Raw genomic sequence first — 12,937 nt, forward strand, 5'->3', positions numbered from 1 at the left:
CGTGCCATTGAGAGTAATCTCTGCTCACTGAAGTCTGCAGTAATTGAGGCTAGGTCTCGTATTAAATATATTTATATATTTCGGTGCTCTGGCTCATGCTAGTGCTGGTCACGGGAGGGCTTCTGTCATGATTGGTAACAAACACAGATAAAGTTTTAGTCATGGCAGGGTATCCCATGTGACTGGTACGGGTGTGTGTGCTAGTGTGCTGATTACCTATAGACATGCTAGGGCGGTCTATTCTCATCCACCGTGCCTACGTGGCGATGAGGAGGGGGCCAATCACACAGACACTAGGGTTTGCTATACCTCGGTTTTGTCGGCCGAATGCTTACAGCTTAGACTTAGGGATACACTTGTGTATGTTCCAAATCACTAGATCAATGGTAAGTACGATCTGTGTTCTGGACATACTAGATTAGGGTCCAAGGGTAGGAATAGGGTAGAGTCACACACACTGTTATAGGGTCTTTCTTAGGTTTGATCTAGAAATTCGATTGGTTGGTGTATATATATATCTTTCAAAAGGTTCTAATAACGTGAAGCTATGGTTTTATAATGTGTACTAATGATAATATTAGTGGAATACTGGTAATGGATTTTAATTACCTAAATCTTCCAGACTGTTACTCTGAGTGGAAAGTTGAGGGTTATCTGTAACATCTTATATCTATTTATTTTCATTTCTGGGTTTTTGGTGTAGAGACGAAGTACTGAGTATTACGATCAGGTCCTAAGGTATTTATATATTCAATCCTTAAATATCAAGTTGGGTTTAGGAACTCAGACTATTCTGGGATTAAAGAATGGTTTGTTTTAGAGACCCTTTGGCAGGCGAGCGCAGTCCATTGGAATCTTTGAGTGGAATAATACTCACCTTGATAGTTCGATCTCATAAAGTACAGTAATGAGTTAAACTTGTACTTCGTTTATACATTTAAAAGGCCTAGGAATTCAGCCTACTTTTAGCTATGGGGACTGGGATAATGGCTTAGTAGCCTTAGCTTTTGGATATAAAAAGATAAGTAAATGGTGTCTGACGAATACTTATCGCTTCTCTTCGTCAGCCCAGTTTGCATAGGGTTGCGAAGCGTTGGTCATAGCCCGTCTGGCTAATAAGATAGGAGTAGGTGGCCCGATTGATATTGCTAATCGGAGTAAGAGTCTTCAGACCTGCATCTAGCATTAGAGGCAGCACGTGTGATCCATTCACACTTCGTTTAGAAGATTATAGGATTGATAGGTAAAAATATTTAATCTTAATATAAGTGTGTAAATGGGCTTAACCCAGGAGTGCTGCTTCAATGTTACCCCGAAGACTTAATAGGAGTAGCAGGATTTTACCAAATATATTTTTATATTTATATAATCATATATGCTGCAATACCTAAATATCTTTCTAATAAATTAATAAAAATATATTTTACATTACATCAAAAATCATTGATGGTTTCTGTAACTTAGGGCTGCTCCCGTCGTCTGCGACCTTGCGCGTGTGGGCGGAGCCTATATCCTTTGCCACGACACTGCTCATACCTTGTCAATTGTTATATATTTTCATTCTACTTATAAGGTGTCATATTTAATATAGAAAGGGTTTGTAATAACTTAGTCTTACGGTATTTTGCTGAAGGTTGAATCTTAACATAATATCCTATCGATTATTTCCTATCATCATAATAAATTATTTAGTATAGTAAATTCCCGAGTCTTAACATCTAGGTAAAACTTAATCAGGTAGAATCAGAGTCCAAGATTTAGTTGTTACTCATTAAAGAATCTAGGGTACCGCGGTTCGCTTCGAGGGGTCCTAACCTGTAACTAGACGATCACTTGGCCAAATTATTGTTAAGGTAAAATTATTGTTGGGGTAAATTTTAGGGGTAATTTTAAAGGTGGGATTGTTAACGATTAGGTTCAGTATTTTATTAGGTCCGGGGTTGAATAGATGGGGTAGATTTGGGGTGTAGGTAGGGGAGGTTACATTTTGGTGCCGTGACCGAGGGATCTAAAGTGTACCACTTTTGGGGCACATTTTGGATACCAAGGGTTCTAAAATAAAGGATAGAAAGTAAAAGTAGCCGTTCAGGCTACATTTTGTTGCCGTGAGACGGAGTGGGTGCACTGAGTTTTGGACTCTGTTTTTTTATTGTGTTTTGAATAAAACTCATGAAACCTAACGTTTATTTCTGAAACTATTACATATACAACAAAATCCATAGCTATTGTCTACTTAGAAAAAACCTTAGAGTTATTGTCTACTTAATAAGTTTATCAATCTTCTTTACTCGTTCTCTTCTCGCCGTTGTTAGGGATTCTTTCTATATTCCTCAGCTAAGAATTGTCATCACGTAATAATCAATTATAAATTCACCTTCTTGCGCCTTGATACCTGAAAAAAAAAATAGTAACTAATTTAAAACCTATGTAGTATAATTTTAGCCCAAAAAACGATTATCTTAAGCGAAAATAATTATATTTGTTTCTCTCGCGTCATAAATTTGTTAAGAAATTATATTTATAGCAGGGACCAATAACAATAATTAAATAAATAAATAAATATTTTCAAGTCAGTCTTTCATATACTCGTATCTACCTAGTCTCAGAGTGGGCAAAGTTTGTGCTATAGGTACTGGGCAGCGTAGTGCATACTTCTACGGATAAGTATATACTTAGAACCTCGATAAATAGATAATATCCATGACTTAGGGAACGCATATTCTTGATAGACCCGCAGCACTTATGCGTGGTAGACGCGCAAGTGGATGCTTTTGACAGACAGCATTCATAGGCAGGGTCATTGCATAGTGAGCTAGGAGGCTGTTGCCAATAGTCTAGATATAAGAAAATATTACCTAAGACAATCTAGTATGTAGTTAGGTATAGCTTAGATAAGAGACAGCTACGTTAGAACTTATGCTTTAGTAAAAAAATCTTGGGGGCGTGAAATAGTTCCATTTCACGTAGATTTTCTTGAAATACTAAGGAACAGGGGGCGTATTCCGCATCTTTCTTACTTTTCTATCTTAAATGCCGGAACGCATTTACAACCCCTCACCATCGGGCGACTCGTTTGCCTTTTTGCTTTCTATATCATATAAATAGCTACTCGTGTGTGATAGTATAAGAGTTCGATCTATGTTACAGATAAAACATCTCTCACTAGGCTATGGAATGGATAGTAAAGTTCATACATTTTCTGCCGCTTAAGAAAAGTTTTGTCATTCATAGAGTAGTAGCAACAAACAGTTAATTCTGTTAGGTACAATTAATCGCCTAAGCGTAGATCTAAATGACAACTACATATGTTTGGACTATGTTTGGTTTGATTGTTGTATATAAAAATCATACATTTGTTATTGTAGGATAATCATGTATGTATGAACTAGGATCTGCTTGAGTTCATCTGACAAACAGAGATATTTAACACACATGTTAGGACATTTAGTCTAGGAAAGTAAACAGTCATAGTACGTCATAAAGGCATTATTAGTGGATTAGTAGAACATACACATATGTAAGAGAATTTAGCTACATAGGTATTCTTCAGAACTCCCGCTGTATTTATTAAAAATAGCACTGAAATATGTGCATAGTTACCATCTACAGTCATTGCTATTATTTACTAGGGTCTCGAGTGCTTTATCTTTCAAAAATCGACTGAGATTTGTAACCCGTTGCTGCCCTGACTAACGGCGCACATACAAAAGCATACTTATTTGTAGTACTAGACATAGGTTGACTAAGGATTACAGTACTGATCTACTGACGGTACTTTTTATCGTATTCCGATTACGGTTGAATTATAGTACAAAATTGGTTAAGGTAGCATACTAAGCACCTAATATAAAGGAAGATCTTGAGTGAAATTTTCCCTATAAGTAGTATTCAATGTAGACCACTGCTGATGTAGGAGCAGGTTTCTTGTACTAGAGCCGTTGAACGGGAGCTTTCAAGTGTCAGAAGACAGCAGCCATTGTTGCAGCAAAAGTCGTGAAATAAAGTCATTGAACAGGAGTCTGGAGTGGTCTGCTTCTTCATAATCTGAAATGAAATAGGCAAGCATTACAAGAATTCAGTTAAATAGGTAACTTTTGATTTCTTAAAGGTCAGTTTTAATTGGGCAATATATCAACAATTTTCTTAAGACATCCATTCGCGGGGGCGCGTTATTGTTTTCAATTCATAATGAAAGAATACATAAACACATTATATGGAAATATTAGTATTCATAATGTAAAAATAGTGGTACGAAATTTTTTTGAAAATAATAATACAGAAAAGTTTGAGAACCTTTGCCTTGCAGGACATATTTCCATCAGTTAGGTCATAAATATGCCAAAGTAAATTAAATGAGCCAACAGGATTAGAATAAGATAGGCTAAGAACATTTTTCATCTTTTGTTCATTCCTCCGGGAATGATTTGACTCATTTTTAAGTTTTTCAAATAAAGGCGTCATTTATGACATGAGTTCATGTTTAATACAATTAACAATAATAATAAAAAAATACCTTTCAGAAATAGAAGCATTTCATAGTGTGTATTTTGAGGCTAGAAGTAATGACTATGCGGGGCACTGTCAGTTCTCCGGGACACTGAAATTGAAAATGATTAGCTTAAGTAGGGTATCTTTAAGAAAACTTATTTTTAAGTCTCTTTAAAAGTCTTTATTTTCTACTATAAGATACTTCAGATACATCACAGTTCAGAAAAAGGAAGACTAAACAGTTCAGATTTCTTTATGACAAATGAAGAAAATTAAGTTGCTTATTTTACTAAGTAGGGTTAAGCCTAAAAATAGCTTTTCAAGGTGGCATTGCTTACTATACTTACTTGAAAATTGTGGTAAGCCATGGAGAAACAGGAATCATGAAAGTGACCATCGAGATTTCCTTCACTCGGCTTAAGTTTAACTGTCTGCTAGGTGACCAAACGCCCAGGTATCAGGAAACCATTCTGTTTGCTGAAAATTTAAACATATGTATATTGTACAATTTATTGCATTAAGTAGAATATTTGAGACCAATAAAAATAAATGAGTAAATAGAAACATCAAAATGATCAACTCGCTATGTGGGTCGGACAATGTCCCAAATAGCACTGTAATAGGAATTATTTAGTTAAAGTTAGCCTAAAGTTATTTAAACTTGAGGAAAGCTTTTTATAAGTATTGTTATAAGGGTTTATTTTAAACTAGAAAGGTCCTAAAAAATAAAAAATAAAGAATTCCAAAAATTTTGAAAGCAAGAAAAGTTTTCCTAAGATTTATGGTTCTAAGTAGGATTAAGACTAAAACTTATGCTTTCTAGTGACATAGTTGTTATACTTACTTGGAGATTATCGAGAGACTCGGAAAAGCCCATGAAAACAGCAAATGGAAGTTTGCTCCGCTCCGCATAAATATCACAAGATCGCTAGGTATAGGTATATATAGGCAGCCATCAGAGTTGACTCTGTTTGCTGAAAGATTAAACATATATTGTAAGGTTAATTGCAAGAAGAGGAATATTTATGACAGGTTCAAGTTTAGGTTCACTTTTATGAATGATCGGACAACTGCCGGGTTCTCTTAGAAAGGAAAATACCAATTCACTAACAGATCTTCAGTAGCGCAAGAAATCCTGTTTATATTTAGCTGGCGTGATCACATAATTTTCATTTTCATAACATATTGCATTTTCATATCACTCATATCATCTTATAGAACGATAACAGTTTTCAAATTTCAAGTATAGTATGGACGAGCATAAAAATAACTGCCCAGTAACAGAGGTGTTATACTTACTCTTAAAGCTCGGGAAAGATTCATCAAAATCAGTAAATGAAGTATCACAGTGTAATTTCAACTTATTTTTCTTCAGTAATGACTTGTCCACACCACATTCAATAGTTGTCAGCCTGCTGAAAAGATATACATCGCTTGTAAGTCTTATTGCAATAAGAAATGAGTAGTGAAGGTTCAAAATAACATTAAATAGGCAGTATAAAACAAAGTTAGAAATGTCATCTTGTCAGCGCTTTGATCCCATTCAATTTTATTTGAAAATAAATGAACTGAACCATAAAAATAAGGAGACAATACACTAGGCCTGACACTGCATTAGACGTAAGTTTTTTAAGTAGGATAATAAAAAATTTGGGAAATCTTTGTTAGGTTATGATGGACAGGATCAATTAGAAAAGTAGATTTAATGCTAGATAGGTCAATTTGTGGCTAATTATTTTTCTGATTGCTAACGTTTATTTAACAAGATCTCAATAGCCTTGACTTTTCTAAAGCAGGAAAACGAACATAATCTTACCTTGCTTGTAGGAACAGTTTCCATATTTTAAGTTTATTTCACTTGCACTGTCAGTAGCTAGGCACATTAATTAAACATCCGTGGATCTAGATAGTTTAAACATTAGGTCATAGGTCATCTTACGGCACTAGATTCACTGAACATTTATACATTTCTTGACGAAGGTGAAGAACATGATCGTGTTTGAATCCGAAATTCTATTTCGTTTGTCTTGTACAGTTCTTGCGATATGCAATGGGTAGGATATTAAGAGAATCATAAAAGGCGCACTCGACTCGAGGACGATCTTTTCCAGTTCAGTTTAAACTTCTGTCATGGTAAAGGTAATTATTTTTTGTCAACTTTCTCTATGCAACTTGATGAATTACAATATGGTGGTTGGATGTTTGTCACTTATCTGCTTATTAAAGTGTTAAATCACTGTGACACTGGTAGTTGAGGTATCTTTGGTATTTTTGACTTTAATTAATAATTTTGGGATTTAATAACAAATGTTAGACAAGAAAAATGAATGCTGTATAAAAAAACTACTAATACGAATCTAAATGAACGGAAGTAAATAAAGTGACAGAGCCTAGAGCTGCCAGGGGCAAAATTTCTTTATAAGATTTGACACAGTCTAGAATGGTATGGTGTGACGTGATTAAATCAATTATTTTAATTTACTAATTTGTTAAATGTGTCCTTATTATTCAAATTAATATAAATATATATATTTAAGACCTCAAAACTAAAAATTTTGCTTTCTATTAAATTATTTTGATTCTAGTTAGTCACGCCATCTATGGGGAACCTTAACAAAGTCAGCCACAAGCCGACTAAATTGCGTAGGCTGCGTTATGCATGTTGTTAGGGTTCGTAGAACGTATTTTCAATTTTGTTGCATTATACGAGCGCACGCACATAGATCAACCTTAGAAAAGATATTGTCTATGACAAAAAGGCATGTTTACACAATCGATCTCATTTATTATTAAAAATTATTCATAAATATATTACAAATTATATATCTTTAAACATAAATAAATGCGGATAAAATATTGGACAGAAAATAAAATAATATGCCAAACTAGCGCTAGTGGAATCATCTAGGGACGAGTAGGGGTACTTAGACGATCTATAAATTTCCGAAAAGCAAAGTAATTTTAGGATTATAGGCAATAGATTTCTCTCTTTAATAAATTTCACTCTTCTTATTATGTAATATATAATTATAAACATATAGTCGTAGTTTTTCGGGTCGTAAAATGAAATTTTCTAAAATATCATTACGACGCCATCTAACGGTAAATAGTAGCACTGACAGACATGGTGTCGCTGCTCGGCACTAGATGGAGTTAAGATGAAGTTTCTAGTTTATAAAACATACGCTGGCGATTCGCTATGTCAAGGAAAGAACGCGCGAAGTTCCCTTTCACGTACATTTTTTAAATTTACCACCTTTTCTAATGACAGAAAGGGTTAACAGACTACGAATGTCCTAAATAGTTTTGAAATAGATCATAGATCAATATTCTTCACTTTTAGCTTTGCTTTGACAATTTAGTTTGACATTTTGGAAAATAAATAAAGAGCGATCTTACGGAGTAATTATCGGTTTTGAAAGAAATTAAAGTGATATTTGGTCCAAATTATATGAAAAATAAGTTTATGAACACTAGTAATCATCATTTTCATTTTGCAATCACAAGAAACGTAAGGCGGATGAATAAACAAAGTACAAAAATGCTGTGGTTTCGTTCGCGAAAAATTAATTCATGCAGTAAATTTATATTGAAACAGTTATTATATTGTACATTAGCGAGGTGTGATAGTGATGAAAAATAGCTTAATTTACAAGAAATGTGCATTGAACGTGAGTACACAGTTTGACAAGCCGGAATATTTATAGGTTATGTTAGTATATGATGTAATTTCTAAAATCTCCTACTTTACAAACTCAAATCCATTGTACATTCCGGATTTTTAATTCTCTATCTACAAGAATTTCGATTTATAGCGCGTTTCCAAAAAAAATCAGCATGATTTATTTTACGTAGGTATTAACATTGTTTTGGTATTCAGATAATAAATAATAACCTTATAGTTAGCCATTATGTGTAACTGCATTTCTCAGGGTAATGCATAAACTGCTCCTTTCGGTAGCAAACACAAATCTACGAATGTCAATGTTTCTCTACTTAATCGCAGTATCTGTTGATCAATCAATAAACTGTTCTTATCAGAACAACGTCATTGTTTCTTGACAACACACGCCAGTTGTTGTACACATATCTATGTATGTATGTTCCCACAAACTCATTGTTAAATTTGCCCGGGTTCATAACGCTCTCATAGCATAGCGGTCTCGAAGATAGACTAAAGTACAGAGCATAAACGTTTCAGATCAAAGACTGAATCCCGATGAGTGAATAAGTGAATAACAAACTGGAGCCATGAATAAAATTATGCTTAGTAGATTAGGAACCCTATGTATTTAATATTATAAATTAGATTTTGTTTTATTGAGTCAAACGGAGTGTGTGTTTTAGTGCGAGTAAAAGTGTAAAATCATTTCAAATGAAGTAAAAACTGAATTCTAATTGAGTGAGTTAACGTGTGTTTGTGTCAAAATGTGTAATATTTAATAGTGTTAAAGTGATTTCAAGTGCTTTGTGAAATCGTAATACCGGAGAAACTCTACAAGTTATTTATGCTGGACAAGTCAGAAGAGGAGATAAGACACCATCATCAGTTTACAAGCTGCTAGTATGATCAAGTAGCAACGAACACAGGCCTTCCTGTTGCAACTGTCCTGAGGTCTACTGAGCATCATGGTAGATGAAGAAAATTAATGCATGAAATCGTAAGCAACTTGCGTTAGTCCAGAAGAGATACTGTGAGTCTTAAAAAAAATATATATATTGTTATAAAATTCTTTTCCTTTGCTATTAAACAATTTATACATGGGACTTTTATTCTTGCCATTATTTATTTATTTTGAATTTTACTAAGAAATACCTAAAATAAGAGGCAGATTTAAGCGGATATTTTTGTGTAAAGCACATTGTTGTTTCGAATCTTGTTTAATATAATTGCTGTAATTTGGATGTAATAATTACATATGTATAGGTATATTTGGTGTGATAAGTCAATAACTTATGTAAAATGCATTGTGTGGTAAAACGTTTTTAATTCAAGTCATTATTTAAATGATCAATTTTTTTATTTATTTATTATTTATCATCATCATCATCTCAAATGCTATTTGAGAAATGTTCGGAATTGTACAGGGAAAAAAAAATCTAATTTCTGATACATTTTATGACACGGATTGTACAACGTTGGTTTTAATTTTTTTAATGATTCACTCTTGAGCATATTTTGAAATGTTGAAATGAGAAATGGCCTAACCATATAAAGGCAGATTACATCTAGAGTCAATTTAAAGTTTTATTGCAATAGCATTCCAATTTAGGCCAAGTTTTGTAGATGAATGGCTTTTGCCCGATGTGACAATTTTCCCAGTATCAAGTTAATGAAAACAAAATTGTATGACATTTAGCTGATATATAAATGTTGCATAATAGAGCGTGGTTTTGGGCTCTTGGTAGGGCAATAGTTAGACATTACAATTAGGCGCATTTCGGGATTACTTTTTCATTATTTGTAAGCAGTACTATTCACTTGTTTTCATTCTCGACTCTTCGGCTGAGGGTCGAGGCTACATGAGGTCGTTATTTCGCACACTCAAGCTTTCTATTCTTTTCAAATGCTTTCATTAGAGTAGGCAATGTGTTGATCACTATACTCAATTCTTCCATAATTGCTTAGGATTCTAACATGCAAACTTCTATACAGGGTGGGATACTTTTTTTTTTGTCAGCTAATTGTATATATCCACGGTGCGATGGTCTACTGTATAATGGGTAGACAACACTGCATTGTTGAACGGTATTAGTGAGTAAAGGACATGGAGATTAGTTGCTGAGCGTTATCATAAAAAAATATTTTGGGTTTTCTCTCCGTGTGTCAGTTGAATTAAATATTTATTAAAAATATATATATGTATTCAAGTAGTAAATATTAAATAAATAAAAAGGGGTATTGGGCTAGTATGGGGCTAGGACATAATGAGATTTTTTATTTCTTTCAATTGAAAGTACAATAGTAAATTTTGTTTGATTTTTTATTTTTGATTGCATCTCAAGAGTCTTGGCTGTCTGTAAAAATCGTACGAATGCGTAACTGAGGAGGAATGGATATGTGCAATGAGTGCTTATAATTATGAATATGTGAGGTTTCATGAATGAGATGTATGAATATCAGATGATGGACGTGTAGTAGACGGATGTACCTTTTTTAGAAAAAATGGATTATTATTTTAGAAAAAATGGATTGATACAGATAGACAACGGCTGGAGTGTAATCAAACTAGATTTGTCGGTGTTTGCAGGGGAACAAAAAGGGGGGGAAGGGGAAGCACAACTAACTGGAAAAGTCTTATCAGTAGGTTAAAATCCTTTGGATTAGACCCATTTAAAAGGGTACATTTTTCTAGTTAGTACTCTACAAGGTATGAAGACACTTACGAAATCCACACACTCATCTTGGATGGGATATATCCGACATTCGACATATTTTATGGGCCGTGAGCGTCTAGAACAGACGAGGCTCTTCTCAAGAATTAATTAAACATAATTATAAGGTTGTTTTATTGATATAAGGTGTAATAATTAGCACATATTTTTACTTAGTTAAATGATTATTTAGTTAAGACAAAAATATTTTTACTGTACCATGTTGAGGTACTCTCTAGTGTCAACTAATGTCAATTTTAAGTTTGTTTAAAAACAAAAAAAAAAAAAAAAAAAACACCCAAAGAAACTTAAAGGTCGGTGTATCTTATTTAAGTATGAGACACGCGCCAAGAACACGTGGCTGACAGTGATAAGGCAGTGAAATTTGGTTCGAATTTTGGCAATGGAACTTGAAAGCTTCGTACTTATAAAAATTAAAGGTTTCTTCGTTTTGCATGGGGAGTTTTTGCTGTCTCATTAGATGCTCTTCTACGGAAGTGTACGGTCCACAGAGAAAAAGATCTCGCCGAGACCGGGGTGAGCTGGCAAGAACGGGTTAATAGGACCTATCGGACTCACAATCTGGTATCTCTGGCAGAGCGAGGTTTCTGGGGAAAAAGTTGTCTTGGATCATTGACGAAGTTCTGATGAACTGATTTCAACGCCAAGTCGTTAACAGTCACTTAGTATTGGAATACACACTACACGTTTAAAAAAGGGGGGGAAATTTTCCGACTAAATCTAGAGGAAATTGAAGTTTTTTATAAATTCCTGTGGTAATTCATAAAAACCTTAAATTTGGGGGCGGATGTGACTAGCCATATGCCTATTTCGTAATATTGGCCTTGGTTTTATATTAAAACACATAGAAAATAATGAAAAACTACAGTACTCTTCGTTTGCATCTTTCAGTCATGATTTCACTCCGTATTCTAACAATTACAACTTGAAGGACACGTTTCCGTATTTTACCACTTGTGATTTCGATTAAATACATAACACTCAGTGAATTTTCATTTTTTTATTTATTTTAAAATGCTGCGAAGAATGATAATAATCAATTGAAGTTAACCTAGAATAAATGCATAATTATTGGTGTAATAAAGAACATTGAGTTACTAACTTAATAATAAACGTAAAATATTACAATACAGACGTTATTTTCAGAAAACAAAACTATAATACCTGAAGGTAAATAATAATGTTGGCATATTCATGCTTGATAGGTTTTGAAACGTTTCATTTTATCATTTTTTTGGTCTACTTAAACTGACTACTAAGCGAATACTGTCGTTGTGTGCGTAAAAGTCGCTATTATGTCGCCGTTGTGTCGCTATTATGTCGCCGTTATGTCGCCATTATGTCGCTACTATGTCGCCGTTATGTCGCTACTATGTCGCCGTTATGTCGCTACTAAGTCGCCGTTATGTCGCTATTATGTCGCCATTATGTCGCTATTATGTCGCCGTTATGTCGCTATTATGTCGCCGATATGTCGCTATTATGTCGCTGTTATGTCGCTGTTATGTCGCCGTTGTGTCGCTATTATGTCGCCAATATGTCGCTATTATGTCGCCAATATGTCGCTATTATGTCGCTAGTCGCCAATATGTCGCTGTTATGTCGCTATTATGTCGCTAGTCGCCGTTATGTCGCCGTTATGTCGCTGTTATGTCGCTACTAAAGTATATAAAAGGGCCGTAAAGTACGGAGGATGGGCATTCATTCTTTAACCATCGGACTGGCGGTATCTCTGGCTTTGAGTAGGTAAAGTTTCTCTACTATTCCTTCTATTTGTTTGTGTTTGCTGGGAATTATCCTGGTAAATTTAAACTTGTAAATTGTGTCTATGTTTGGCATTGCGGGGACAATGTTGTCGTAAAGCTAAGCTTAGGCTGTGGTGGAGATTCTTTACTTCCTTATCTGTGTTACTATATTGTGAGTTTTTTGTTAGTAAAAACTAATTTTGTTATTTTATTACCTTTCTATGAGGTTAGTTTGTTATTTTATAAAGCCAGATCACTGTTTGGACTAACAGTTTGTCCATCTAATCAGCTGCTCCCTAACGGTGTCA

General features: G+C 34.2%; 1 protein-coding gene and 1 long non-coding RNA gene across 4 annotated transcripts in view; one reads left to right on the plus strand and one right to left on the minus strand.

Moving 5' to 3' along the window:
• LOC133524192 (uncharacterized) overlaps nucleotides 1–12,937 on the plus strand; it is a 55,771-nt gene that overhangs the window by 34,035 nt on the left and 8,799 nt on the right. The window lies entirely within an intron of this gene.
• Nucleotides 2,121–9,585, minus strand: LOC133524193 (uncharacterized). The gene is made up of 7 exons (XR_009800342.1): nucleotides 6,305–9,585; nucleotides 5,788–5,903; nucleotides 5,333–5,462; nucleotides 4,836–4,965; nucleotides 4,514–4,597; nucleotides 3,842–4,044; nucleotides 2,121–2,392 (listed from the first exon to the last, which is right to left on the minus strand). It is a non-coding gene; the product is annotated as an uncharacterized LOC133524193 (long non-coding RNA).

This window comes from Cydia pomonella, chromosome 13 (genome assembly GCF_033807575.1).
Source record: "Cydia pomonella isolate Wapato2018A chromosome 13, ilCydPomo1, whole genome shotgun sequence".
Taxonomy (NCBI): domain Eukaryota; kingdom Metazoa; phylum Arthropoda; class Insecta; order Lepidoptera; family Tortricidae; genus Cydia; species Cydia pomonella.